This window comes from Babylonia areolata, chromosome 4, assembly GCF_041734735.1.
Source record: "Babylonia areolata isolate BAREFJ2019XMU chromosome 4, ASM4173473v1, whole genome shotgun sequence".
Classification (NCBI taxonomy): Eukaryota; Metazoa; Mollusca; class Gastropoda; order Neogastropoda; family Buccinidae; genus Babylonia; species Babylonia areolata.
Window position 1 is genome coordinate 58,163,810 of NC_134879.1, and position 20,000 is coordinate 58,183,809.

A 20,000-nucleotide genomic window follows, 5' to 3' on the forward strand; every position below is an offset into this window, starting at 1 on the left:
ACGATGGGAGGAATGCTGGGAAGTCAAAAGATGATGTAAATAACAATTCTGGAAAATCGCCGTTGGATCTTTGCTTTCCCTTTTCCAGTACATGCCTCAAACAAGTTTCTGTGTGGTGAAACTGCGAGGTGTCCTTTGTATGTGAAAACATACGTAAAGTGTATTGGCTTAACTCACTCAGTACGGCCAGTCCTCTCTTCTCCTCTACACAGACCCCTCGGATGTCCAGTGGCTGTCTGAATGACCCAACCTTTAGCTTCAGTCGTCAGAACTGTGGTATTCTTTGTCAACATTAACCTCTTCAGTATAAGAGCCTTCCGCTTGCAATATTTTGATGATGGCAATTGGGCTGAAACGCTGTTAACGTCGTCTCTTTCGCCGTTCGTATAGAGAGAGTTAAACTGTTGAAATTGCCCCAGAGTAGACTTTGTAAACAGGTATATGATACAATGTTATCCCAGATAGAGAAAGGAAAAGACAATTGGGCGTCTTGTGTAAGAAACGTTTTGTCAGAAAATGGTTTTGCGATTGTATGGATGTGTCAAGGTCTGGGGAAGGAGCAAACTTTTATTTCAGAATTTAAATCCAGGCTGCATGATATGTTTAAACAAAATTGGCATTTAGACATGGAAAGTAAGGATAAGTACAGCTGGTTCCATTCATGTAAAGGTAAATTTCAAGCTGAAAAATTCCTGACTGCTATTGCGAATAAATGGCATCGTACAATGCTTGCCCAATTTAGATAAAGAACTCTTGGCTTCAATGCCAACAAAAAATGGTTTATGCCAGGTACGTCTACAAATTCTCCATGTCCTTTGTGTAACTCCACAGTTGATGATGAATTTCATTTTATGTTTGATTGTAAATTATATGATAATTTGAGAAGTAAATGTGCGGTTTTTGAGAAAGAATTTACAAAAGGAAAGGACCTCATTACAATGTAAAAACTCCGTGCTGGACTGGAACCTGTGGACATTATCAACAGGCCGCCACACCACTGGGCCACCTCTCCACCAGGCCCAGTTTTAAAAAAAAGATATCACAAAAATTATATATCATCATCACCATCATCATCCTCATCTTCATCATCATCCTCATCACCATCATCATCCTCACCATCATCATCACCATCCTCATCCTCATCACCATCACCATCATCATCATCATCATCCTCATCATCACCATCCTCATCCTGATCCTCATCACCATCATCACCATCATCATCATCTTCATCATCATCATCATACTCATCATCATCATCATCATCAGCATCATCATCAATGTCTAGACGCATTATTCATTCTTTTTTTCTTCTTCTTTTTTTGACCAAGGAACATGGCCTACAAACAGTTTGGCGTTCATAAACGCATCTCTGTGATTCAACTGTGATTCTGGTCAGCGCGACAGACATTCACTGGCATTCATGATATAACCGGGCCTTCACTCTTCCATAATCTTTACTCCATGCAGCATTGCAATTGAAACAGAGCAAACTTTCCTTCACTCTTCCATAATCTTTACTCCATACAGCATTGCAATTGAAACAGAGCAAACTTTCCTTATCTTTCAGCTACCTCGCTTCACCCCCGTACCCCCGACACACACACACACACACACACACACACACACACACACACACACACACACACACACACACAGGGTGTGACTGGACAGCTGTCATGTGTGTATATAATTATATCACAGTGACATTTGTCATCAAGTAACATCATCGACATTGAAGAAACGTTAAATTAAACGACTGAACTGAACCCCTAAACTTTGACCGTTTATATTGGTGTTCTTATCACTGAACTGATTAGACGAGAGCCTCGGAGAGAGAGAAAAAGAGAGAGAGGGGGGGAGGGGGGAGAGAAAGAAAGACAGACGACAGACAGACAGACAGACAGACAGAGATGTTCAATCCGTTTGACATTTTGTTCTGATTAATGGGAGGCTGGACACAGCGGAATAGAGGGACTGGACAAGAAGGGGGCGGGGCAGGGATTCCAGAGAGTGAGGACGATGAGTACACCGAACGCGGTATTACGTTGTTGCTTCACAACTTTTCCATCCCCTCCTCGCTGTCCAGCACCCCCACCCCCTCCACCCCCACCACCTCTTCCTCCTCCCCTTTCTCCCCCTTCACGCCCACTTAAAGTTCTCTGAAAGAAATGTCGTCTTTCTGACTGGCTGTCTGGAAGGCAAAAAACCAGCTGTATGGAACCGCCACTGAGAAAGCGAACACGTCTTACAAGACTAATGTTGATTAGATGGTACGGCTCTTGTCGGCGATTGGTCGTTCCAGGTGGCGGCCATTGTCATTGGACGCAAAGTGCTTTGTTACCTCCATTGCTGAGACTTGATTTTTTCCAGCCAGCCAGAGAAGACGTTGTCTGTTAGTGGTGTTTCCGAGTTCCAGCGTCCAGTGGGATGGGGCGAAGGTGATGACCATTGCTCTGATGGGCAACTGAGGCACATTTCTCCAGGAATGATGGATTCATGGTCACCTCTCTGGTCTGAACCCATAACGTTTGGGATGTTGTTTTCACTGTGCTGATTCGGTCAGAAAGATAGAATGGACTGATGGGTTTTATTTTTTGAGGAAATAGAATACCAATACATTTCTTCTTTTTTTTCCTTCTTTTTTCCGTCCACCCCTCGACAGAAGAGGCAAATGAAAGAAAAAATATCAAAACAGAGCAAGAAGAAAGAACAATTATGTCAAATCAGCTATTCTTGAATAAACATTCACAACGTGTAAAGGTGAATGAGAGAAAGGAGAGAGACAGAAACAGAGACGCAGTGTGTGTGTGTGTGTGTGTGTGTGTGTGTGTGTGTGTGTGTGTGTGTGTGTGTGTGTGTGTGTGTGTGTGTGTGTGTGTGTGTGTGTGTGTGTGTGTGTGTGTGTGTGTGTGTGTAAAATAGAGACAGTGGGATAGACAAAGGAAGAGAGAGAGATGTCAGTTTGTGCTCATATATGTAATTCATGAAAATAAGGGAGACAGATAGCGAGGCAGACAGACAGACAGAGAGACAGAGAGGCAGACAGACAGACAGAGAGACAGAGAGGCAGACAGACAGACAGAGAGACAGAGAGGCAGACAGACAGACAGAGAGACACAGACGCCGACAGAAACAGGGAAACGAAACGAAGTGATTTTTTTTTTAAGAGGGGAGTGGTATATGCACAACTGTTTTCGTTTTACATACAACCACCAAAAACAAACAAACAACAAACAAGTAAACAATTATTATTACCCCCTCCCCCACCCGAACATGGAAAGCCAGGATAAAAGAGGGGAAAGCCAAAACACACACACACACACACACACACACACACACACACACACACACACAGATATATATATATATATATATATATATATATATATACACGTGATAAAAGGCACAAACCATGCACATGCCCTATTTGTGTATAAAGACAAACTTTATGAGGAGAAAACAACACAGAGAGAGAGAGTGACTGAGTGAGAGAGAGAGAGAGAATGAGAGAGAGGGACAGAGAGAGTGAGAGAGAGAGAGGAGTGAGAGAGAGAGAGTGAGAGAGAGACAGAGAGACACAGAGAGACATACAGAGAGACAGAGAGAGAGAGAGAGAGTGAGAGAGACAGAGAGACACAGAGACACAGAGAGTGAGAGAGACACAGAGAGAGAACAAGAACAAGAACATTTAAGGACTATGATACATATGTAGCTAAGGCAGTTAAATTATCCTCCAATGCCAGAAACTCTGGTGGGGTTATTGTGTTTGTACGCAGGGTATTTTCAAAGTTAGTGAAAAGAATCAAAGTAAAATATGAACACTTGGTGATTTTGGAAATAAACAAATTGTTACTTAAGTTGGGAAAAAATGTTTTCCTGATTTGACACAGAGAGAGAGAGACAAAGAGAGAGAGAATATAGCAAGCATCATTTCAGTGACACTGAATCTTGAATCATTGAAAATAATAATTGTTGCCTCTGGTTCATGTAACCGTCTCTTTCTTTTGTGTAACATTTCCGTCCGTGCCCCCTATTCTGTCGCACTAGTAGACAGACTCTTGAAGGCTTGACCAGCGCGCTTGGCTTTATGCCAAGGTGTCTGGCACGGGTTTCCTTTTTTATTATTATGAAGCAGATGTGGTGTATAGACAGACATGTGGTGCAGACTGTATGGATCATCCCGCACGTTTTGACGCCTCCAGGAAAACTGAAACTGAAAATCGCAGCACATTGCCAGCTCCGGGAAACAGAAGCAACAACAACAAAAAATAATGATTGCTGACACTGGGTCTGGGTCATGTCACTTGTCTGGTTTTCTTTTTCTGCTTTTCTGCTCCTTTTCATTCCGCCACCCCCACCCCTCCACCCACCACCCCTACCTACCCACCCCTCCACCCACCACCCCTACCCACACCTCACCCACCACCCCTACCCACACCTCACCCACCACCCCTACCTACCCACCCCTCCACCCATCACCCCTACCCACACCTCACCCACCACCCCTACCCACACCTCACCCACCACCCCTACCTACACACCCCTCCACCACCACCCCCTACCCACACCTCACCCACCACCCCTACCCACACCTCACCCACCACCCCTACCTACACCACACCTCACCCACCACCCCTACCTACCCACACCTCACCCACCACCCCTACCTACCACACTCACCCACCACCCCTACCCACACCTCACCCCACCACCCCTACCTACCACTCCTCACCCACCACCCTTACCTACCCACACCTCACCCACCACCCCTACCTACCACCTCACCCACCCACCCCTACACACACCTCACCCACCACCCCTACCTACCCACACCTCACCACCACCCCTACCACACACCTCACCCACCACCCCTACCTACCCACACCTCACCCACCACCCCTACCTCCACACCTCACCCACCACCCCTACCTACCCACACCTCACCCACCACCCCTACCCACACCTCACCACCACCCCTACCTACCACACCTCACCCACCACCCCTACCTACCCACACCTCACCCACCCACCCCTACCTACACACACCTCACCCACCACCCCTACCTACACCCTCACCCACCACCCTACCACACACACCCCACACCCCTACCTACCCACACCTCACCCACCACCCCTACCTACCCACACCTCACCCACCACCCCCTACCTACACACACCTTCACCCACCACCCCTACCTACACAACACCTCACCCACCACCCCTACCCACACCTCACCCACCACCCCTACCTACCCACACCTCACCCACCACCCCTACCTACACACACCTCACCCACCACCCCCTACCCACACCTCACCACCACCCCCTACCCACACCTCACCACCACCCTACCCTACCCACACCTCACCCCACCCCTACACCTCACCCACCACCCCTACCCACACCTCACCCACCACCCTACCTACCCACACCTCACCCACCCTACCCTACCCACACCTCACCCACCACCCCTACCTACCCACACCTCACCACCACCCCTACCTACCCACACCTCACCCCCACACCCTACCCACACCTCACCCACCACCCCTACCACACCTCACCCACCACCCCTACCCACACCTCACCCACCACCCTACTACCCACACCTCACCCACCACCCCTACCTACCCACACCTCACCCACCACCCCTACCTACCCACACCTCACCCACCACCCCTACCTACCCACACCTCACCCACCACCCCTACCCTACCCACCTCACCCACCACCCCTCCTACCCACACCTCACCCACCACCCCTACTACCCACACCTCACCACCCCTACCTACACCTCACCACCACCCCTACTACCACACCTCACCCACCACCCCACTACACACCTCCCACCACCCTACACTCACCCACACCTCCACCCACCTCACCCACACCCTACCACACACCTCACCCACCACCCTACCTACCCACACACCCCCACCACACACCTCACCCACCCCTACCACACTCACCCACCACCCCTACAACCTCACCCACCACCCTACCCACCTCACCCTACCACCCACCACCCACCACACCCACCTCCACCTCACCCACCACACCTCACCCACCACCCCTACCACCCTCACCACACCTACCCACCTACCCACCACCCTACCCACACCTCACCCACCACCCCTACCCACACTCACCACCACCACCCTACACACCCTCACCCACCCACCCTACCACAACCTCACACCACCCACACCTCCAACCCACACCACCCTCACCCTCACACCACCCCCACCCCACACCTCACCCACCACCCCTACCTACACACACCTCACCCACCACCCCTACCTTCCACACCTCACCCACCACCCCTACCTACACACACCTCACCCACCACCCCTACCTACCCACACCTCACCCACCACCCCTACCTACACCTCACCCACCACCCCTACCTACACACACCTCACCCACCCACCCCTACCTACCACACACCTCACCCACCACCCCTACCTACACACACCTCACCCACCACCCCTACCTACACACACCTCACCCACCACCCCTACCTACACACACTCACCCACCACCCCTACCCACACCTCACCCACCACCCCTACCTACACACACCTCACCCACCACCCCTACCCCACACCTCACCCACCACCCCTACCTACACACACCTCACCCACCACCCCTACCTACACACACCTCACCCACCACCCCCTACCTACACACACCTCACCCACCCACCCCTACCTACACAACCTCACCCACCCACCCCTACCTACACACACCTCACCCACCACCCCTACTACACACACCTCACCCACCACCCTACCTACACCACACACCTCCCACCAACCCCTACCCACACCTCCCAACCCCACCACCCCTACCTACACACCCCTCACCCACCCACCCCCTACCCACACCCTCTCCCACCACCCCTACCTACACACACCTCACCACCACCCCTACCTACCCAACCTCACCCCACCCCTACTACCCACACCTCACCCACCACCCCTCAACCCACACCTCACCCACCACCCTCCTACCCACACCTCACCCACCACCCCTACCTACACACACCTCACCCACCACCCCTACCGACCCACACCTCACCTCACCCACCCCCCTACCCCACACCTCACCCACCACCCTACCTACACACACCTCACCCACCCACCCCTACCTACACACACCTCACCCACCCACCCCTACCTACACACACCTCACCCACCCACCCCTACCTACACACACCTCACCCACCCACCCCAACCCCCATCCCCCCCAATCTGCCGCAGTGTCAGCGGTCGCCATCCTGCAGTGAGTTTTCTCTCGTTTGAGAAAGAGAGGAGAGGAAGGGAGGGGGAGGGAGGGAAGGAAAGGGAGGGGAGGCATCAGTGGCGCTGATCCCACACCGGCAGGAAGCTGGTGACGGTGTCATCACTCCCCAAGGATTACCAGCACTGACGGCGGCGATCTGGTACCACCACTTTCGGGTCCCAACCTCAGCTTCCGCTAAACGCCAGCCTGAAAGCGTGACCACCAAGAGCCGCCGCTCGGACACAGACATGAAGAACGTGGGCAGAGTGAACAGGGTCTGAAGGGCTGGTGATGGGATGGGAGAGGCAGGGGAGGGGGAGGTGCAGGGGGCCGGGGGAGGGGGGGGGGCTTAAGCCCTGTGATGATGTGATGGGGGAGGCAGGGGAGGGGGAGGTGCAGGGGGCCGGGGGGGGGGCTTAAGCCCTGTGATGATGTGATGAGGAGAGGGAAGGAAGAAGCAGAAAGAAGAATGAAGGATGGTGGAGGGGAGAGGACAAGACAGAAGGAGAAGGGGGAGAGAGGGGGTGTGGGGGGTAGGGGCAGGCTGACTGGCAGGCTGATAAACAGATGGGGGATACAGAACTCAGAACTCAGAACTCAAAACGTTTTTATTCAAGGATTAAGATTTTAGGCATTGCCTATTCTTCCAATCTGTCCTTGCTAATCTACATCTATTACAAATAGCGTGAGAGAGAGAGATAGAGAGGCAAAGAGAGGGGAGAAGGAAGAGGCAAAGAGAGGGGAGAAGGAAGAGGCAGACATACAGACAGACAGACAGAAACAGAGACAAACAGAGACAGGGAGACAGAGACAATGACTGACACGGGTATTTCATTTTTTGTTATTTCGACTTGCTCCACAATGAAAGGAAGCGAAGAGACTGCGACAGAAACAGAGGAACAGTCAGAGAAAGACAGACAGACAGAAACAGAGGAACAGTCAGAGACAGACAGACAGACAGAAACAGAGGAACAGTCAGAGACAGACAGGCAGACAGAAACAGAGGAACAGTCAGAGACAGACAGAAACAGAGAAACAGTCAAAGACAGACAGGCAGACAGAAACAGAGAAACAGTCAGAGACAGACAGAAACAGAGGAACAGTCAGAGACAGACAGAAACAGAGAAACAGTCAGAGACAGACAGACAGACAGAAACAGAGGAACAGTCAGAGACAGACAGACAGACAGAAACAGAGGAACAGTCAGAGACAGACAGACAGACAGAAACAGAGGAACAGTCAGAGACAGACAGACAGACAGAAACAGAGAAACAGTCAGAGACAGACAGACAGACAGAAACAGAGGAACAGTCAGAGACAGACAGACAGACAGAAACAGAGGAACAGTTAGAGACAGACAGACAGACAGAAACAGAGAAACAGTCAGAGACAGACAGAAACAGAGAAACAGTCAAAGACAGACAGGCAGACAGAAACAGAGGAACAGACAGACAGGCAGACAGAAACAGAGAAACAGTCAGAGACAGACAGGCAGACAGAAACAGAGGAACAGTCAGAGACAGACAGAAACAGAGAAACAGTCAAAGACAGACAGACAGACAGAAACAGAGGAACAGTTAGAGACAGACAGGCAGACAGAAACAGAGAAACAGTCAGAGACAGACAGAAACAGAGACATAGGGAGCCAGAGAGAAAAACAGACACAGAGCCAGATCAGAGATCATTTTTACTCCCAGACAAAAAATTTCCAGTCCCTCAGTTCCACAACAGGACATGGTCATCAACTTCGCTTCATCGCACTGGAGACTAGAAATGGGAAACACCATTATTAACAGACAACATCTTCACTAGCTGTCTGGAAAATCAAGTCCCAGCAGAGGAAATAACAAAGCACTTTGCGTCAAATGACAATGGCCGCCACCTGGAACGACCAATCGGAAAACACGACAAGAGCCATCCAATCAAGATCAGCCTTGTAAAACGTGTTCGCTTCCTCAGTGGCGGTTCCACACAGCTGGTTTTTGCCTTCCAGACAGCCAGTCAGAAAGACGACATATCGTCTGGAGACCTCTAAGTGGGCGTGAAGGGAAGAATGGGGGGGAGACGGAAAGGGGGGGTGTGTGGAGGGGAAGGGGGGGGGGCAACGAGGAAGGAAAGGGTGCGAAGGAACAACATTATATCTCGTTCCCCCCACCCCGTACCCCTCCCCTCTCTCTCTCTCTCTCTCTCTCTCTCTCTCTCTCTCTCTCTCTCATGCACACCCACCCACCCACACACACACACACACACACACACACCTTTTCTAAATTTCTGCCCCCTCTCTGGCGATAAAACTGACGGAGGACAGGGGTGCAGGGGGCGGGGGGGGAGATAAAGCCACCCCCTAAAAATCCAAGAACAGAGAATAGGGCGGTGCTTTCAGTGTGAAGAGGTTTCTGTATCTGTATCTGTATCTGTATCACGTACGTCGGCAGGAACTAATTCTGGGATAACAGCACTGACTGGATGGATACCCAAACATCCCCTGGGAATATTCCTTCCAGACGCCAGGGCAAAATATCCCGGTGTGAGGCCCCTCCCTTCCGTAGGTTCCCTGTGGAACTTATCAGTGTCCTAAATCGTTCCCCGGGGAATGTATCAGTGTCTTATATCGTCCCCAGGGGTACTAGTCAGTGTCCTAACACTGTCTTCTGGAGGACGTTCTGGAACCTTCAACCCATGCTGATTTGGTGCCCCAACCGACGTTATTCGAGAATCTGTCCCAAAGTGTTCCCCCTACCTCACTACGAGCACAAACGTTTCTACTCTTATTTTGTATTTTAATGTACTACTATTGACATGTGTGTGCCTTTCACTACTGACCACTGCTTTGTAGCTATTGTTGACCACTGCTGACCATTACCCAACAGTGTTTGGATTCCAGTAGTTTGTCATGTCTGTGCATTATTAAGGGTTTGGGCCGATACTTGACCACTGCTGACCATTACCCAACAGTGTTTGGATTCCAGTAGTTTGTCATGTCTGTGCATTATTAAGGGTTTGGGCCGATACTTGACCACTGCTGACCAGTACCCAACAGTGTTTGGATTCCAGTAGTTTGTCATGTCTGTGCATTATTAAGGGTTTGGGCCGATACTTGACCACTGCTGACCATTACCCAACAGTGTTTGGATTCCAGTAGTTTGTCATGTCTGTGCATTATTAAGGGTTTTGGCCGATACTTGACCACTGCTGACCAGTACCCAACAGTGTTTGGATTCCAGTAGTTTGTCATGTCTGTGCATTATTAAGGGTTTGGGCCGATACTTGACCACTGCTGACCATTACCCAACAGTGTTTGGATTCCAGTAGTTTGTCATGTCTGTGCATTATTAAGGGTTTGGGCCGATACTTGACCACTGCTGGTTAGTAACAAAGCATAACAATGCACGGACGTGACAAAATAACGCAATCTGGACACTTTAAGGTAATTGTCAGCAGTGGTCAGCAATGGTCACACTGTAGTGGTCTGAAGTGAAAGCCTGCCAATGAATGATAAGGCACACACATGTCAAAATACGTACAGAGTGCATTGGGATTTTTTTAAGCAGAACCGACTGTGTGCGTAGGGAGGAGGGGCGCTTTGGAACGAATCATCGAATAATGTCAGTGGGGACCACAGAATACTAAACAGGCAGAAGGGACATTCCTTCTTCGCGCGATCGGAAAACGCGTTCCGGTTGGCCAAGGCGTCCGCCATCTTGTTTACCCTGTAACTCGTGAGAGGCGGCGTCGCACACACACACACACACGCCTTATGTCGGAGTCATTGGAAAGTCGCTTTCCAAGTTTCGTTTTACCACACACTGATTTTGAGTGTACTATCTGTTTCTTTCTATGTGCTTCTGACCAGATAAATTCGGCTGTGCACATACTTGACTGAATCAGAGTTCGCTAGATTGCGCCGATCGACTGATTGCGCGTAACACAAACAGGCGGAGTTTACAAGGAAAGAGGAGGGGTGGGGATTGTGTCCGTGTTGTTTCTGCAGTTCATTACATTTACCCTATAACACCCGTAAAGAAGCTGAATATGACTGAGTCTATTCATCACTGGGCCAAAGTAGTTTAGGCCTACTGGCAAACTCTAGCCTGTGATTACATTGTCAGTCACTTCAGATGAATCTGTGTGCATGTTTGTAACGCGAATGAGATTGTGAGTGTATGTATGCGTGTTTGGATAACATTCCTCTTCAGCATTAAAAACATACAAGGACACATTTTTTCATTATAACAGCAAAACCCCTTATAGGCGGTCACTGTATGAGCAGTATCAGTGGGATGGTTCTCACATGGAGTTTTCCACCTCAAACGAGGAAGAAAAAGAAGAAGGCAATTCAGTGTTTCCAAGCACTTTTGCTTCCTATATTTATGAATTCAAACTTCTTTTGAGAGGCCGCCTCTAATTTACAGCCACTACTTCCTGGCTAAAGGGGTGGCCGCCCAAGAGAGGATTTACTGTATATTATTGTATTAAAAATCATTGTATTAAAATAGTGTACTCACATCAATGCACCTTCCTCGATCAGCCACAGAATTGTGAATGTCACAGAATGTAGAGTAGGCATCACTGTCAGTGTCAATCTAACATTTTTCACCCAAACAACAGATAATGAAGATTACTGTCATTTGACACATTTCACAAATAGGTCACTGTATCGTGCACTGCCAGTGTTGCAGAGTATCACACAGTCAATGTCATACATTGCACAGATAGGGAAATCCTAATAGCATTATACTGTCACCAGTGTCAGTGTCACACACACGTTGCAGAGATAGGGAAATCCTTAGAGTGTCATATACTGTCACCAGTTATTCCCTAACTGAAGAATATGTTCACTATGTTTCTTCTTCAACTTTTTCTTGCCTTCCTGTGATGTCTTCAACTTCCTCTGCAGGCTTTTATTTTCTTTCTTCAAAGCGTCAAGTGCCTGCTTGGTTTTCTCAAGTTCTTTCATTAGAGTGTCACTGTCAATTCTGGGCTCTTTAGCAGGTGGTTCATCAAGCGGTGCCACATCACTGACATTACTGCTGTTGGTACAAGGGCTGGCTTCAGAATCTGAATCGGAATGTTGTCTTTTTCGTTTATCTATTGCCACAATGACGTCTCTCTTCTTTGGGTGAGGTCGTCGACAATCTAGAGAGGGAGGAGGATTTGGGCAGGTGACGAGGGTAGGGACTGCAGTTGGAAGGAGTCTAGATTCCTGAATGTTCGTCGGGCAGTTGAAAGCCTTCTCCTCAAAGTGCACTGAGCACACCTGTTTCCTCTTGATGTTGGAGATGTTGACGTCAGCTCGTCGGATGTTGATGACCCATTTCTGGCATCTTTAAAAAAAAAAAAGTATTTTTATTTACTCACACCGTGACAGTGCACTCATACATAAAACCTCTCACCAACTCTTATGGAAAAATGTGGTGCACAAAAAAAGACAGATCCATACTGAAATACACACACACACACACACACACACACACACTCTCTCTCTCTCTCTCTCTCTCTCTCTCTCTCACACACACACACACACACACACACACACACACACACACACACACACACACACACACACATTATTTTGTTCCAGTGTTTTCCGCAGAGCAGCAGACTCTTTACTCCGGCTAGCATAAACAATGACCAGAATCAGCCAGAATTGCTTGTTTTCTACGACTCAATTTCTGTCTGTACTTTAAGACACTTTGAAAGCCACCCCCCCCCACCCCCCTTCTCCGCACCATCAGCGGTTTCCTCACAGGCGATACATTTCTCCCGAAGCAACGCAGATGTCTTATCACAGGAAAATATAAACATCAACGTAGGCTGAGTCTGCGAAGCTTGGCCTCCCATGGAGAATGCCCAAACTGAAAAGAAAAAGATATGAACTTACCGTTCTCTTTCCGTCTCTGGGTTGGGAAAATTAAACATCCACACAGTTCTGCCCGTCCTTTCATCGATGCTGGTTTTGCTGTTATTACTGCAGTTAATTACACAGAAGTACTTCGCACCACATGTTGATACTGTTGAAATAGCCGCCATCGCAAATCGTGTACAGGGATAACAAAATGGCGGCCCGAGTATGTACGGAAACTAACGGAACATACCGAAGGCGCGTATGTCCGTTCTGCCTATTTAGTATTCTGTGGTGGGGACCGAAACAGCATGGGGTGGAGACGTCCAAGAACATCACCTGGGTACGATCTGGGGCACTGATGCATCCTCTGGGGATGATTTAGGACACTGACACCTCCCCGGGGGGACTCATAGAAGGAGGGGGGGGGGGCAGGACGTTTCACCGGGGAAACAAAAAGACGATGGAGGTGCTGCTGTTTCTTCTGCACCAACCAGTCTGCACCAACCAGTCTGCACCAGAACTGACAGACATCGACCAGCGGTGCCTACAAAGGCAGGGCAGTAGCAGAGGGGGTCCGGGGGGAGGGGGGTCGAGACCACTACAGGGGGAAAGGAGGAAGGAGGAGGAGGACTGTTTGGGGATAGGGGACACAAAGTGGCCCCTGGGAGGTTTGGGACAAAGGATCACGGTGTGAGGCTTCTTCAGCATCTAAGCATCAAAGTGTCTAAGTATATCTCTGTTCGTGTCCCTGAGTTTTGTCTGTGTCTCTCTTTCTCTGTTTCTCTGTCTGTCTGTCTGTCTGTCTGTCTGTCTGTCTCTCTCTCTCTCTGTCTCTCTCTCTATCTCTCACTCTCTCTCCAATGACACCCTACCACACACACATACACAAGCTTACAAACATGTACACATTTTTTATAAATTCAAACACACACATGCGCGCGAGAGAGCCCCCCACCCCACCCCACCCACCCCACACACACACACTCCCCCCCCCCCCCTACGCCCCTCCACACACACACACACTTCGTTCCATCGTTTTCTGTCTGTTTTGAACCTTTCACTGATGTTTAACATTCCCGTTATTTATTACTTCTCTTGTGACATTCAGTGAGCGTGGTGCGTGCATGTCAGAGACAAAGACACAGAGAGAGTGTGTATGTGTGTGTATGCTTGTGCGTGTGTGTCTGCATGGGTGTGTGTGTGCATGAGTCCGTGCGCTTGGGTGTGCGTGCGTGTGTGTGTGTGTGTGTGTGTGCGTGTGTGTGTGTGTGTCTGTGTGTACGCGTGTGTTTGTGTCTGTGTGTCTGTGTCTGTGCGTTCAAAACCAAAATGAATATCTGGTCATACGTCCTTTTTCGGTAAATAGACACTCTCTGCAGCTGTCCAGGAAAGCGACAGGTTCTTAATAACACATTTCTTCCTTCTTCCATTTCCATTGACACTGGTATTGATCTCTCTCCATTTCCATTGACACTGGTATTGATCTCTCTCCATTTCCACTGACACTGGTATTGATCTCTCTTCCATTTCCACTGACACTGGTATTGATCTCTCTCCATTTCCACTGACACTGGTATTGATCTCTCTCCATTTCCATTGACACTGGTATTGATCTCTCTCCATTTCCTTTCAAACGCGTATCAGTGCATGCGTGTTCGTGCGCGCGTGCGTGCACGCTTGTGTGTAGGAGGGTGTGGAGGGTATGTGTTCGTGTGTATGACAGAGAGAGAAAAAGCGTGATGTGTGTGTGTGAGTGAGAGAGAGAGAGAGTGCGTGTGTGTGTGTGTGTGAAGTCAAGTCAAAAGTATCTTTATTGAGGATAAAAGGGTTGGCTAAAACAACTTTTTTTTCATCCTTCCCAAAAGAAACACTATTATAAAAGACCGGGAAAAGAGGGGCGGGGGGGTGGGGGGGCGCAAAGGTGCGGGTGTGTGTGTGTGTCTGTGTCTGTGTCTGTGTCTGTGTTTGTGTCTCTGTGTCTCTCTGATTGGCTGGTTGATTGTTGGTCTGATTGACTGGCTGGTAAACTGAAGGTGCTTGAAATGACAGAGGGGTGGTGGGGTTTGGGGGGTGGGAGTTGATGAGGATGGCAGCAATAGCAGCTCTCTCGAAGACTGGTCTGGAAGGAGGCGTGTGTTGCCTTCCTTGAAAAACAACAGAATGGCCACACATCTGGCACAAAAGAGGACTGTCGCCTGACCTTTGCAAGATTCCAGATAGAAGGGATTCTTTGGTTGACTACACCAAAGACCCTACACACTGGGTACATAAGGAGGCCTTTGGCTATACAATTTCTCCATTTTGCTCCTCCTCCTCCTCGTCCTCCTCCTCCTCCTCGTCCTCGTCATTCTCCACCCCCACCCCCACCCCCCTGCTCCTTCCCCTCCTCCTCTTCAATCTTGTTTTCCTTCCACTTCATCTCCTCCTGAGAACAAAACCCGCCCCATTTCCGAAAACCCTTCGACCATTCTCTCTCTGTCTCTCTGTCTCTGTCTCTGTCTCTGTCTCTCTCTCTCTCTCTCTCTCTCTCTCTTTTTCTCTCCCCCTATCAATTAATCAATATTGAAGACAATTTTAAATCTACAATACAATGTCAAGACTATTTTTGTGCGGGGTTGCCACCTTTGGTCAATTTTACCATTTCTTTCTATTTCTCCTTTTTTTTCTTTTCTTTTTTTTTTTGTTGGCTGGTTGGTTGGTTGGATTTTTTAAGGGGGATGTGGGGGGAGGCTTCTTCCCACAACGTGTGTTCATTTCAGTACACATTACCCCCCAAGCCGCTCATCCTAAATCCGCCAAACACAGCCACACCACAGCAGTCTACAGGGGGCTGTGAATGTTAGGTCGCCATGAGGCCACCCTCCAAAGAAGACGCTATCATCTTTGTGTGCAGGGTCGCCATGTTCGAATGTTATCATCTTTGCGCATAGTTATCGCTTTGGTATTGGGTTAGAATAGTGTGCAGGGGTACCAAGACAGTGTCTGGCTAGGTCACCGTTTCTCTGCGGGTGTACCATAATTGTGCAAGGGGTTCGCTAAAGGTTGAGCGAAGGTGTCAGACTTGCGCGGGATACCGTTGTATTGCACAGGAGGTACCTTAACCGTTTAGGGTTGTCGTCATTCGCAGAGTCCGATAATCGTGTAGGGCTAGCGACTTCGTTGCGGGGTCACTATCAACTTGCAAGGGTTAACAACCCCCCCCCCCACCCCACTCTACACACACACACACACACACACACACACACACACACACACACACACACACACACACACAAACTAGGTGTTGCCATCTTTGTGTAGAGAGTTACCAAAACAGCGAAGGGTTGTCAGTCGACTTTGCTGGCGAGCGCGCAGATGGGTGGGCTTATCCACTCACCCATTTTGCTGGCTTTACCCGCAAACCATCCAAAGCCTCCACCCTGTTAAAAGCCCTATGTAGTACCTTGGTCTAACACACGTCTGATGCCTTCCCCTCCCCCTCCCACCCCTCACCCCCACCACCCCTCTCATCACTCCTAAACCTCAGCAGAGTTTGCGGTCCACCGATCCTACCTACCCCCCCCCCCCCCCACCCCCCCACCACCTCCATCCGACCGCCAGCCAGCCCTCCCTCCTCTTCCTTCACCAAAGAACCCATTATCTGTATTTACTCTCATTACTTACTACTCATTACTCACAGCACCGCCGGGAAAAAAATAACTAAACAAGAGAGGCAAGGCCTTCAAGACTCACTTGTGATACACTTCTTTTTTCTTTTCTTTTTTATCTAATCGTTAAAATGTGTTCTGTATTTGTTATTATAAAGCTTCGGGTTAAAAAAAAAAAAAAAGAAAAAAAAAAAAAGAAGTCCTAACCAGATTCGAACACCACGTGTTCGGATGAGAAGAAACTGTCTTATCCATTGCACTATCGTGGCTCCTTAACTGACGTTCTAAAATTTAATATTTGAACATACTTTTTTAAAGGCCAATAAATCAATTGCGGTATTCGCAGTGAGAACGCTGTTTAAATCATATTATTCTGGTGTATCTTGGGCTTTCAAAAATCTTTAAGGGCAATAAAAAATTCTTTTTAAGTCCGCGGTAAAGGAGACGTGGCTATCGCCGCAATCACACTGCAACATTTAGCCGTTTTCTCTAGATCTAGATAGATGTACAAGTTTAGTTACACCCGCCGGGAATGTAGTACGACACGGTGGATTAAATTTCTCTTTTATGTTCATTCTAATTTTATAGTTTTAAAGTTGATATGAAAACTTAGTATTTTGTCAAAATAATAACACGTAGAGCCAAGTACAAGTACTTCTAAACGTCGTATGAAGTGAAAAGGACTTCATTTTGAGAAAAGTCAAGACTGCAAATTTTTTCGTTTCATCGTGATCAATTCAAGGGTATTTACTCGCATGGTTTACAATTTTTAACTGTGAATTCCGACTGATTCTGTGGATATTTTTATGGCAGTTTGGGGCATAATCCAGTAAGTGATGAGGCGTTCACAAATCTTTCTCTCAATAAATATTTACCGGTCTCCTTCTCCAACTTTCCATCACATGTTATTGTGTATTGTCCACTGAATATAGGATTGAAAGGGCAGGTCAACAACTTGAAACAAAATGGCGTCGTTCGCGTTCGTGAAGAATATGAGCACGCGCTTTGTGTATAAATATGTGTACGCAATTGATTTTTGCCCATGACCTTCAGGGCTCAGCCAATAGATCTGTAAAGTCCACTCGTCATATTGATTTTAGTATTTTCCGAAAAAGACCAAATAGGCGAATGAACATAGTGAAAGCCCTGTACACTGACAGTAAAACACACAAGCTTTTTATGTTTTGAGTATAATTTCAAAATGTAATCTTTAAGATGAGATAGATCAGTTTAAAGCAAATTAAGTCCCCTAGCATTAATTACAGATTAATTTCCCTTTTTTACTATCTACACCTAAACGTTTGCAAAATAAATAAAACTTCCATGCTTAGCAAAAGAAGTTCCTGTTTGAACAAAAATGATAATAATGACTGCTCTTGTTGTTGTGTCAGAATACCAGATCAAAGTTCCAAGTTTAGAGAATACAAAAAATATAAATATAACAATAAATGCAGTTTGCATATAATTTGGCTTCTTTTATTATTTTTTGTGCCCATCCCAGAGGTGCAATATTATTTTAAACAAGATAACTGGAAAGAACTGAATTTTTGCTATTTTTATGCCTAATTTGGTGTCAACTGACAAAGTATTTGCAGAGAAAATGTAAATGTTAAAGTTTACCACGGACACACACACACACACACACACACACACACACACACACACACACAACCGAACACCGGGTCAAAACATAGACTCACTTTGTTTACACAAGTGAGTCAAAAAGAAGCACGAGGTGGGAAGATATGAACTTGGTTTGTCCAAACACCGGACCTTGGAGACCCGCTCCATGGACAGAACACAGTGGCCACTTGTGCATGCTCCGCTCCGCACGCCGATCATTGGCTGCTGGTGGTGGTGGTGGTACTTTTTGTTGTCAAAAGCTTGCCTGCTTTTCTCTCTCTCTCTCTCTCTCTCTCTCTCTCTCTCTCTCTCTCTGTGTGTTTACTTTTCATATATTGACGTTGTTCTTTATAACTGATGTCAACGCGGAAGTCCCCTACCCCCCTTTCCCCGGTTGTCAACGGGCAGAAAGGCCTAAACAACAAAACATTCAGACTTCAGACTTGGACCTCTCTCTCTCTCTCTCTCTGTCTCTCTCTCTCTCTCTCTAGGGGATTGAAGTGATGAGGACGAGGGGAAAAGGTAAAGTGTGGTGATGGTCTGCGCGAGCCTGAGTCTGGAGAATGACAACTAGGAAGATGGTGTTTACTTGTTGTTGTCTAGGAAGATGGTGTTCATTTGTTGTTTAGGAAGATGGTGTTTACTTGTTGTTGTCTAGGAAGATGGTGTTCATTTGTTGTCTAGGAAGATGGTGTTTATTTGTTGTTGTCTAGGAAGATGGTGTTTACTTGTTGTTGTCTAGGAAGATGGTGTTTACTTGCTGTTGTCTAGGAAGATGGTGTTTACTTGTTGTTGTCTAGGAAGATGGTGTTTATTTGTTGTTTAGGAAGATGGTGTTTATTTGTTGTTGTCTAGGAAGATGGTGTTTACTTGTTGTTGTCTAGGAAGATGGTGTTTATTTGTTGTTGTCTAGGAAGATGGTGTTTATTTGTTGTCTAGGAAGATGGTGTTTACTTGTTGTTGTCTAGGAAGATGGTGTTTACTTGTTGTTGTCTAGGAAGATGGTATTTACTTTTTGTTGTCTAGGAAGATGGTGTTTATTTGTTGTTGTCTAGGAGATGGTATTTACTTGTTGTTGTCTAGGAAGATGGTGTTTACTTGTTATTGTCTAGGAAGATGGTGTTTATTTGTTGTTGTCTAGGAAGATGGTATTTACTTGTTGTTGTCTAGGAAGATGGTGTTTACTTGTTGTTGTCTAGGAAGATGGTGTTTATTTGTTGTTGTCTAGGAAGATGGTGTTTATTTGTTGTTGTCTAGGAAGATGGTGTTTATTTGTTGTTGTCTAGGAAGATGGTGTTTATTTGTTGTTGTCTAGGAAGATGGTGTTTACTTGTTGTTGTCTAGGAAGATGGTGTTTACTTGTTGTTGTCTAGGAAGATGGTGTTTATTTGTTGTTGTCTAGGAAGATGGTGTTTACTTGTTGTCTAGGAAGATGGTGTTTACTTGTTGTCTAGGAAGATGGTGTTTACTTGTTGTCTAGGAAGATGGTATTTACTTGTTGTCTAGGAAGATGGTGTTTATTTGCTGTTGTCTAGGAAGATGGTGTTTACTTGTTGTTGTCTAGGAAGATGGTGTTTATTTGTTGTTGTCTAGGAAGA

General features: G+C 47.6%; 1 protein-coding gene across 1 annotated transcript in view; it reads right to left on the reverse strand.

Annotated features, from left to right (window-relative positions):
- Nucleotides 1–20,000, reverse strand: part of LOC143281772 (thyrostimulin alpha-2 subunit-like) — a 67,100-nt gene that overhangs the window by 22,771 nt on the left and 24,329 nt on the right. The gene's annotated exons all lie outside the window — the stretch shown is intronic.